Source organism: Nasonia vitripennis, chromosome 2 (assembly GCF_009193385.2).
Source record: "Nasonia vitripennis strain AsymCx chromosome 2, Nvit_psr_1.1, whole genome shotgun sequence".
In the NCBI taxonomy this organism is placed as follows: Eukaryota; Metazoa; Arthropoda; class Insecta; order Hymenoptera; family Pteromalidae; genus Nasonia; species Nasonia vitripennis.
This window is the reverse complement of record NC_045758.1, coordinates 29,295,962-29,306,336: the sequence shown is the minus strand read 5'-3', so window position 1 is coordinate 29,306,336 and position 10,375 is coordinate 29,295,962. Positions and strand designations below refer to the sequence as shown.

The 10,375-nt window shown below is 45.7% G+C and overlaps 1 non-coding gene across 1 annotated transcript; it reads right to left on the bottom strand.

Annotated features, from left to right (window-relative positions):
• Positions 1 to 4,990: 4,990 nt before the first annotated feature.
• Positions 4,991 to 5,062, bottom strand: TRNAD-GUC. Its single transcript has one exon. It is a non-coding gene; the product is annotated as a tRNA-Asp (tRNA).
• Between the last annotated feature and the right edge of the window lie 5,313 nt (positions 5,063 to 10,375).

Genomic DNA, 10,375 nt, shown 5'->3' with positions numbered 1-10,375 from the left:
TGAGTGTGAAGAAGCTGGTTGAGAGAGTCATTCGTAAGCGATGCCTCGTTTAGAGCTGGTGAAAAAAATGCTCTCTTAAGGGTGTAATCGATTACGTTTGTGAGAATCGTTCGAGTGCAAAGAAACGCGCATCAGTTTACCAAAAAAAAGAAGCTCGGTACAAAAACACGAAGAGCATCTGCGCGAGTCGGTTTTCTATAAACCCGAATATATATCTTCATTTCCGGCATGCATCTCGGCAGTTTCCCGCTGAAATTCACGCTGCCTCGGTTCGCTCCACGCGGGCGTGAAATGTCGCGTTTGAGACGCTCGGCGAATCCTTTCAGCCGCGTTCGCGAGCGCGCCTTCAAAATGCGCCGCATTCTGCTGCCACACGAGAGAGGCGACCCTTCCGATTCCGGAGCCGAGTATTTCCTGTGGCGGACGTGACCGTATCTGATTCATCTGACTGTATTCAGAGAGGCCTCTCTCTGCGAGCTTTCGTATATCCAACCATTTGTCGCGTTTTCCACTCCGCGTGTGTATGCAGAAGGAATATTTTTCTTTGTAATTTCGCAAGTTCAGTCCTCGAGAACATCGTAGTGGAGCCAAACAAAGCTGCAGCGGCGCAATAAACGAACATCCTAACATTCCTCCGAGAGAGAGCTTTCACACACGAGCGAACAGCTTAATTGAGAAATATTTGCCGTTTATCACGCGACAACTACTTACGCGGCTCGGATAGGACAAGTAACGAGCGTGGAATTTCAGGACTTCGAGAGAGAGGGAGAGAGAGAGAGAGAGAGAGAGAGAGAGAGAGAGAGAGAAGCTGTAACGACTATATGGACAAGAAGAGAAGGGAGTAGTCACTCGTAAATCTCTCGGCAGCTCTGGCAGTGTCTCTTTCGGATCTCACTGGCGATTAAGAAGACATTATAAAGCGTCGGACTCGAAGTGTACGAGGGAGAGAGAAAGACAATGGCAGCCGTAGCATTTCTTTTGCGAATGTGTATAGCTATATAGGTCGTAGGTAGCTCGCGCGCGTGCACGTCCCAGCGGAAGAAATAACGGGACGCGGCGCCGCGAGATAGCGAGAAAGACGAATGGCCCAGGCGTCCAGGCGCTGATTTCGGCCGAGTTTTTCCAGCGACTCCGACGGGCGTCAGGAAGAAAGCCCAGTGTCGCGCGCGACTGCAGCTCTCTGTACACACTGCGAATTTCCAACGGATAGCTCGATGCTTATTGAGAGATTGTACCGATCGAGATTCGGGATTTATGCGCTGTACTCTCGGCTGTTTTGAACTTCGGTGATGAATCGCTTGCAGTTTGCTGTTATACGCTCAAGGAATATGTTATACGCGTATGTGCGACGCGAGTTCGAGGTGAAGTTTTATTGGAAATTCGAATCGAACGAATATTTTAATGCAAGTTATATTTACAAAGATAAGACCTTCACCCCCACAACACCGTCCGATTCATCCGGGTATCGCAGCATCATGACACCGTACACCCTCTCCCCGTATAAATATCTAATACCCGTACACATAAACATCAGCCACATCAGAAACTATAGTCGGCCTCACAGTCAAGCGCGCATAGCACGGACTACCTCTGGCGTATGCGCATCGAGTGTAGCTTTTTACTTCCAGCCAGCGTAAACATCAAGAGCTGGTGAACTCGAGGTTTCGTCGTCCACGAGCGTCTGCATAGCCGAGAAGCACGAGCACATATTTACCTGCATTCAAGCTCGACATCAGCTGGTGTATACGCACGTGTATGTATGTATCGCCAAGCTCGCTTTTTTCCGCTGCTTCACCCCCGCGTATATATACTCCCTCGCGTAGAGGGTTGTAAAACCTCTCTCGACGAGCGCGACGGAGCTGCTTTTTTACGAGGCTATATCGAGTACCCGCTACTATATGCATGCAGCTGTTATCCATTAAAATCGTGCCGTATATGATTCCGCGGATCAGCGGAAGTTATGCGTAAGGGATGAGGAGAGAAAATGCGCGAGGTGTATCCGGTAGGTCGTTTCGAGCTTTAATGTGCGGGAGGTTTGTTTTTTATACGTGGAGAGAAAAATGTGCTATGTAATTATTTATTTATTCAGTTTGAATAACGATTCAACAAAAGACTGTCGTACAACTTTTTCCCTGCGAAGGCAACTTGCGCCGTCGCCGTATTTCCGTGCGACAACCGAGAGAGAGAGAGAGAGAGAGAGAGAGAGAGAGAGAGAGAGAGAGAGAGAGAGAGAGAGAGAGAGAGAGACTATTCTGCCATAAAAAACAGAGCGCGTAAAAAGTATCGGATATCCTCTTGTAGCGGTAATTTCACGGGTCGTTAAAACCGTTGTGAAACGATAAACGATTCCGATCTCGTTGTTTCCCCTCAAGAAAATACAAAAATTATTCGGAAGAGGGACTCGAGTGCATTTCGTCGCCACTTTCCCAAAGTGCCGCCGCGCAGCTTGAACGTGACTTCGCCGTGATTTAACTCGGCGCTTTAATTAAAATGAAATATATGTGGTCCGTGTGTATAAAAGAAGGGAAGAGAAATTGTACATAAATTTCTTGAAATCGAGAACAGTTTACGGACGTTTTACAGGTGGCGGTAAAAAAATGGTTTATTATTTTCCTTGGCCCTCAAAATATAAAAGATCTGATAATTGCGCGAATGAAATACAGCTTTCGGTGCGTGTAAACATTTCTTAATTTAACGCGTAATCACGTATTTATCAATAATTCGAGATCTCAATAAAAAAAAACAATAACGCTGTAATGTAACACGAGTTCGCGGTCCGTAAATACCACTCGTAAAAGCTAATAACGTTCTAGTCCGCCGTCAAAACTAAAAGAAAACTGCACCGAGATTCACTCGCTCGCCACTACTGCTTCTTGTCTCCCGAGAGAGAGAGAGAGAGAGAGAGAGAGAGAGAGAGAGAGAGAGAGAGAGAGAGAGAGAGAGAGAGAGAGAGAGAGCGAGAGAGAAAGAAACGCGGTAACTCGGCCGACGCGCTCTACTATACAGCAGACACTTTGATATTATATCGGCGAAATGCCAATCTCGGAGGTGCTTACACGCGCCGCTATACCGGCTCGAGTGCAGTGCCAATGGCGTCTATATAGGTGTATACACAGAAGAGTATATAGGACGCGTCGCAGCGCTGAATGTGATAGAGGCTTATTTCGCGACGTCGTGAAAATGCCATTTCTATTATTTTTCTCGGCTGCGCAGTGCCTCGCTTTTGCCTCGCCGCAAGTGTCTGTATGACGTTCCGTGTATATTGGGTGAGGAATCGGTTTATATATACGCCGATGGAGTGGGTTTTGTCGCTCTTGCAAGCACTTGATGTTCTTACGTCTGGCTTTTATTGGCGAGTCTTATTATATCGGCGTTTTTTATTAAGGTTTATTGTACTGATTAGATTTATTTCTCGTTCTGCAACTTTTAAATTCGACCCACGTGTCCGCATCGAATCATTCGATATCATCGATAAAAAACGCCGTCCACGTAAACCCCCGTCAAACAGTGCAACACGCTTTTCCCCAAAAGAAGCTAACGAGCGGAATCATGTAAAGCCAGTCCATCGCCGACAAAAATATTTAAATTATCCGCGATTCCGTGATACGTGAAATAACGCATTTTCATTGCGAATATACCAAGAATTATACGGCAGCTCGCGATTCGGCTATAGGACACGCCTGTGCAGCGTATACCGATTCACGGCACGATCTCTCGCTATACAGCAACACGTTGTGTGCCGTCCGCGGATTAATTTAATGAACCGCGATGTTTGCATGCCGCGCGTCGCGTACATATGTTGCCCTCGCGCCTACGTATATATAGGTACACACGCGGGGTATAATGAGAAGCGCCACTGGCAGAGTTCGACGTTAATTGCGTTTAGACTAGCGGAATAGGCGACGCTTTGGCGAATTGCGATTCCGTAGAGGCGAAGGAGTGTAGGAGTCGAGAGGATGTTTTTCAGAAGTCTAAGAGTAAATGTGCATAAAATCTTACATGAATTCATGGAGAAATATCTATCGATTTCGGTATCGCTCCCCCCGTAAAAGGAAAAGCCCCTATAGTCTATAAAGTACGCGTTACACTCAAAGCACATGTTCCTCACTAAAACCTTACGCCGCCGGAAACATCGTCTAAGACACCCGAACTCGGCGCAGCGCAACACACTCGACGGCCCTCGATTCCCCGCTGGCATTGGCTCGTATCCAAGCAAACTATCCGAATTCCCAGGCTCCCGACTAAACTCCCCGATATTACGCGATTCGCCTATGACAGTCAATTCCTGACGTACAATATCTTTTCTAAAAAGCTCTCATGCATACCTGCAAGCTCTCCTCGCGCAGAAAAGCTCGGAAAAAGGAATTCCTTCTTTACGACGACGCGGAGAAACGGCTTCTCTCCTCCTCGCGACTACTCTGCATTATACAAGAAACTTTCGAACTCTCACTGCTGCTGCTGCATCCCATAACAATGGACCGCATCTGATAGTCAGTGTTTCGATAAAGTTGAACGGGCTTGCGGAAGCTACAACTGCTGCTGCTGCTGTTCGTTGGGAGAAAATCGGCTCACGGTATTTAGGCATTCGGATAAGTTAACTGCTATTAGGAGGATAGAGAGGCCGCCTGGATGCTGACAGCTTGGCATCTAATTGTACGAGGTGAGACTGTGCGCGAGCGTGTGAATAATGAACGGGAGTAACAATCTTGTTTGGTGTTACTTTGCTGCTGTACTGGCTCGAGCTGAATTGCTTAGGCTTAGTTTGTTGAGAGGGTGACTTTGGGACTGTAAAGAAATGTAATTGAATGGCTGAATCACGTGAATTGTAAATTTTGAGGAAGATTCTCGAAGTATGTTTGGACTGTGCATTGTGTGCTATTTGAATAGTTTTTGAAAACGTATTTTCATTTTTAAAAAATATAAATTTATTTAATAATATAATTTGGATGCAGGTATAAACAAATACGTAACATTATGAAAAAAAAAAATTCTCCCCGGCGGGGAATCGAACCCCGGTCTCCCGCGTGACAGGCGGGGATACTGACCACTATACTACCGAGGACTTGGCGACGAATCGGAAAATCGGAGGGAAACTCTTTCCGATACCCTTCTACGCCTAATATTTGCAAAATTAAAAAAAAATAAAACAAGAAAGCCTCTATGGCTCAAAAAATGAATTCAAAACGTTAAAAAGTTGAAACGAACCCTCAAAATTTCAAATCTTAGTGAACTATTCAAATAACACTCGACTTACGCAAGCCTACCGGCTCAATTACGCTGATGAATTATACGCATTCCTCGAATTCATCTACGTCAAACCGTCGTGCATCGATCTCCCCCTCTCTCGCGCTTCCTCGGCGCATTGTGCGTGCGCGAACACATCAAGTAGGATACCTCTCCGTCTCTGTCGCAAGTGTCAGATGTTGACGAGCCAAATTTCGTGTTTAGCAAAGATCTACGAGGACGCCGCGTAAAAGCGAGTGATGCGGGATCGATAATGCAGAGACCTATGCGAACGGGCGGCTCGATTGAAGTTTAGCACGTATACCGCGTTCGGCAAATGAATGAGATGACGAGGGGACAAATGAGATGAACGAGGTTTTAGCTTGATAGCTTTGAGGGCTCAGCGATTTGGCGAAATTGAAATTGATTTGTTTCTTTGGAATCGAGTGTGTGTAATTGCGAGCTGGATGGCGTATAGTCAAATTTTACACCATAATCATTAATTGTAAGGGTATAATCAAATTCCGCCCGTTGAAATACAACACAATGGTCTCCCGGGGCCACAACAACCAGCGAAATTTCCAAAGTCGATATTTCATCAATTTCCTCAGACACAGCCTCCCTCCCCCTCACCCCTCTGTAAACCCATCATCTCAGCGTTAAATACCCGAAATCCCAAACCAAACAAACTCCTCCATTGTTCAGAGCCTTCAACACCTCCCCAGCGATCGTTCTGACCCACAAGAGCAAAAGCCGTTCAAAGGCAAGCTCCTTCCCCCTCTCTCTCTCTCTTTCTCTCTAGCTCTCGTCGTCGCGCGTGCAGGAGACAGCGCCGGGCGGCTTCTCGCGCCTCCCCTTGCATTATTTATGCCGGCGTGCTGTGGCCCCCACGAGCGCGCGCGAGAGAGAGAGAAGTGTGTAGAGGGAGGCTGCAGTGCAGAAATACTACTTTCGGAACTCGGGGAAAACTTGTGACGGAAACCACCGCCGGGTTGCGCGCGGCAAAGCGGAAATTTATGGATTTTGTTTGGAGTCCTTGCCGACGGCAAGTCGCGCTACTAGTGGTGGTGGTGCTGGTACTAGTGGCCGTAGTCGGCTTTGATTTACCGCGTGGATGCGCTCGAAGAGGAGAGGATATCGCGAGTCGATGTAACTAAGGCTAAGTGTCTATAGAGATGGGAAACTGTCGATGATGATCTTGCTCTCTGGGAGTGTGTGAGTTAGTATTTGATTTGATTGACTTAGTTTCGAGAAAGACTATAGTGAAAGGGTTCGATCTTAAACTTACCGTACAGATTGGCGATTCAACTGGAAACTGAACGTTTGCTTGTGAGGTGAATCGTAGACGTTTGTGTGTGTGTGAGGATGAATAAAATATTTAAGGTTGATAACCGATTTGCTATAGGAGCTCGATTTGATTGATCAAGTTCGTCCATCCAGCGACACTGGCTGATTCGAATCGTTGGACTGATTGCTGTGTCTATGGCATCGTGAGTAATGCTACGACCGATACCGTATTAATCTTAGGCGGCAGTGTCTTTCACAATAAATGCTCGAGGAAATAATAAATCGATATAACAATGAAATATTACACGAGGTATACGCGTTTTATAATTTTTGTCGAGAAACGGATGAAAAATTTCTTGTCGTTTCAATTTTTGTCTCATATTTTAAATCTTACACTACTTACAATTCCTGGCGGACTCATAGCGCAAAACCTTTCAAGATAAAGAAAAACGGCGAAAAAGCTTCAGAAATGAAAATGTGAAAATTTCAACACAAAAGCGAAAAAATCCTCTTACCACTAAAAATTTTCATTTCTCGCCCTCATCATTACACAGATCCCCCTGAAACTCATCATCTTCCGGATAAAACATACATTCAAAGCGCAAGATTCCCAAAGCTATAAGCATCGCAAATACCGTATAGGATGTCAATCCGATCTCGAGTAATCCACTAAACTCCGACATATCGATCAAAAGTCGAAACAACGAAACGTATACGTATACGCGGAACGAAACAGGCTGAACTCAAGCCTAGAGATACATGGATTACTCGCAGAGCTAGGATCACACCCTACCACCCCTTTGAGCAGTCAAACGCCTAATCCGACTTAATTAAGCCGTCGCTAACTAAGATAATCTATCTTCGCTTTACGATAAACCAGACGCTGCGCTCGCGCGCGCATCCATTGCACTGCGCTGATGTAAGCCCTTGAGCGATTATCTCTCGTTCTACGGCTGCGTTTATACGCGTGTATGCGCGCGCGTAAAAACTTTGCTAATTGCATCGACGAGTCTCTGTCGCTGTGCGGCAAAGTGCTAGAGCTTCTCCGGCTGATGACGCAGCTATGTTGACCGATGTAAGCGTTCGTTAGTGATGCGCGGGTGGACACGGAAAAAGAGTGTAATTAGAATCGAGTTACTTGTAGAAATTATGATAAATCGGTAGTTTGGATTTATTTGTTGGCTAACCGCGATGATTCGCAGCGTTATGCTTGCATAATTTTCCAGGAAGCGGATAGACGAGATCAAGGAAGCTCTGGCTTGTTAATCTAATTAGAGGGTGTCAGTACGATCTATCCTACAATATATACAAACTGATTTCTATTACAATAATACCGTCGACTAATTAACGGGTATGCTTTTGAGCTACCGCTGTAGGAAAATCGTCTCAACAATATTACACCGCAGCGATATTAATAATAAATGACGTTATAATTTAATAACATGAAATAGATTTTCCACAGTCGCACCAGAGAATCCAAAAGAGTCGGGCATCACGGTGAATTCCAGAAGGAAATTATCGAAGATTCCTCGCGAACGCGCCAGAAAAGAAAAACCTATCAATTCGCTCATTCTCCTAATCAGAGTTCAATAGCCCGTCTCGATGCGGTCGATTGACTCGCGCCGCGCGCGCGGCAAAGGATCTCTACCTCTTCCTCTCCTCTCTCCCCGTACACTTCCGGCAATCAGTGGGAATCCCACGACAAATGCGGACGTTCATAAACTTCCGGCTCCCGAGTCCGCGGGAGCTTAATCGATCGGCGCTTAATGACTCGAGCACTCGGAAAAGAACAGGTCCGACTGTGTCGTTAATTAAATGGCACTTAGCCCCTTTGCGCGACTGTCGCTGCTGGCTGCGCTTCAGACCCCCTCTACCTTCTCTCTCTCCGCAAAACCTGCAATTCCACCACGCACAGAGACAGACTCGCGTGTAATAATAAAGTTCTACGGGGTGTGTCGTTGTGTAATTTTGTCCTGAATAAAATGGTTATGTATGAAAACGTATACATCTATTGTCTAACTCTTTCAATCGTTTAGCTAACTGCTACACACCTAAAGATTCCAAATAACTGAAACTATATAATCTGTTTATGCATAAAAGAAAAAAAAACAAATTCCCACCAAAATTATACAATCCGAGCGCCGAGGCGAAAATTAGAGCGCAGGGAATAAGCGCGGCGCACGAGGAAACGAAGAAGCCGAATGAGTTCTGCCAGCATCTGCCGCGCAGACTGATCCTCGCGAGCCGATAAGCGCCTACAACTATACGAGACTCTCTGCTCTCCGTAACGTCGCGCGCGCGCCGGCTTACAGCTATGCCTGAATTTATATTCCCGCATTCAACTCCCGCACACAGCCCGATTAACGAAAGGGACGTACACACACAGGCGGTTCTGCAGAGATAGCGCGCGTGTGCGCCGGTATATCTTTAATTGCCGCAGACCGAGCGGACGCGATAATGTGCGAAATTGGATTATCCGAAAGAAAAAAATTCAGCTGCGCGATTTTTTCGCTAATTCGCAATTTTTTTCTCTCAGCTCCGTCGAAAAAAAAACTGAAAAATTAATAACGTGTACTTTCACGGTGGTTTATTGCGGATCACATCACACATAGGGGTACTATACGTTCATACACCGTTCCGAAAGTCATCTACTCCTCCTCCAAATATAAACCAACCGCACTACTGCTGCGCGCGCGAGAAAGCAGTTAACGACAAGAAACCGGCATTCCGCGGTCGCGTGCGTGTACAGCTTTTACCGCGCGCGACAGAACTATAATGCACATCGCGCCTACTTTTTTTACAGCGCCGTCGTCGTCGTCGTTGGAGCGAGTAGTCACGACCGTAAAAAAATGTCTATAACCTCGCTGCAGCCGCGACTCTATTCGCAAGGGCTCACTAATGTCCTCTCGGAATCGGCGCATATATATATATATATATATATATATATATATATATATATATATATATATATATATGTGTGTGTGTGTATGCGCGGTTCCGGTGAATCGGCCGCGTTAAAATTTACAGTAGGTTGTAATCTTGGCGTTTAATTAAATGATAATCGCGATAAACAATAAGGGGGGATCTGTAAGGGGGCAGATTAGTCGCGCTCGCGAGAGATGTTTTTCTGCGCTTGTAATTGCGAGAGAGGGCTTTTTCGGAGCGCGCGCGCAGCCAATTAGAGGGAACTATTGTTCACTGCGGAAAAGGTCGTGATTTCAATTTTTTTTTTCTCTTTTCAAAAAGTCGGTGTTTATCGTTGTTACCGGATGATAGTAGCCTCATATTTAACGGTAATTACTTGAAGCTCATAATAGAAAGAAACTGAAGTACACAGTACATCCATTGTATCGGTTTCTTGCTCTCGCCGATACTCGATACCAGAGCGTTAGAAGAAAGCAACACGACAGAAGAGATCTCGCAACATTTTTATAGAGCAATCATTTATCACTCTTATCTATATCCCGATCCTATTACGGTGTATTATTTCGAAATTTCTTCTCCCGCCGGGCTTTTTCGCGGCAGCCATCGCGCAGCCAAGATAAGAACTCTCTCTCCAAACGGCAAACAATCGATAAAGCGCATCTGCACTCGATTCGCATCGTTGTCCGGCCTTATCCATCGCCCGACGAGCGATTAATAGCTTTTTCCGCTTCCACCGATGAATCACCGCTTGCAGGACGAAATATAAGAAAAGCCCGACGTATATATTTTTATATCGCGATAGCTCGCAAGAAATACATATATACATCGACGAGATGTACGTCTGTAATAGCATGTATATACATATATAGGTACACAGCTGCACTTAGGCGTTCCTTCCATTTCCCATCCATTTTTCACGCTATTCAAAGCTTCGCTTGCT